Genomic DNA, 476 nt, shown 5'->3' with positions numbered 1-476 from the left:
AAGTAACGACAGACCGGTCAGCCTCTCCTCCATCCCTGGAAAGGTGATGGAACATCTTATCCTTGGCACTGTCTCTAGGCATATCAAGGATAAGAAGTTTATTAGGAGCAGTCAGCATGGCTTTCCTAGGGGGAAGTCATGTTTGACCAACCTGATAGCCTTTTATGAAGACATAACCAGGTGGATGGATGGTGGCCAAGCAGTGGATGTGGTCTATCTGGATATCAGCAAGGCATTTGACACCGTCTCCCACAGCATGCTCATAGCTAAACTGAGGCAGTGTGGTCTGGATGACCAAGTAGTGAGGGGGGTCGCTTACTGGTTGAAGGGAAGAAGTCAGAGATTTGTGGTCAACAGGGCAGAGTCCAGTTGGAGGCCTGTGTCTAATGGGGTCCCTCAGGGGTCAGTACTGGGGACAGTGCTGTTCAACATGATCATCAATGAACTGGACGAAGGATTAGAGAGCACTGTCAGCA

Source organism: Apaloderma vittatum, unplaced genomic scaffold (assembly GCF_000703405.1).
Source record: "Apaloderma vittatum isolate BGI_N311 unplaced genomic scaffold, ASM70340v1 scaffold14701, whole genome shotgun sequence".
Classification (NCBI taxonomy): Eukaryota; Metazoa; Chordata; class Aves; order Trogoniformes; family Trogonidae; genus Apaloderma; species Apaloderma vittatum.
The sequence above is the reverse complement of the archived record's forward strand: the minus strand, read 5'-3'. Positions refer to the sequence as shown.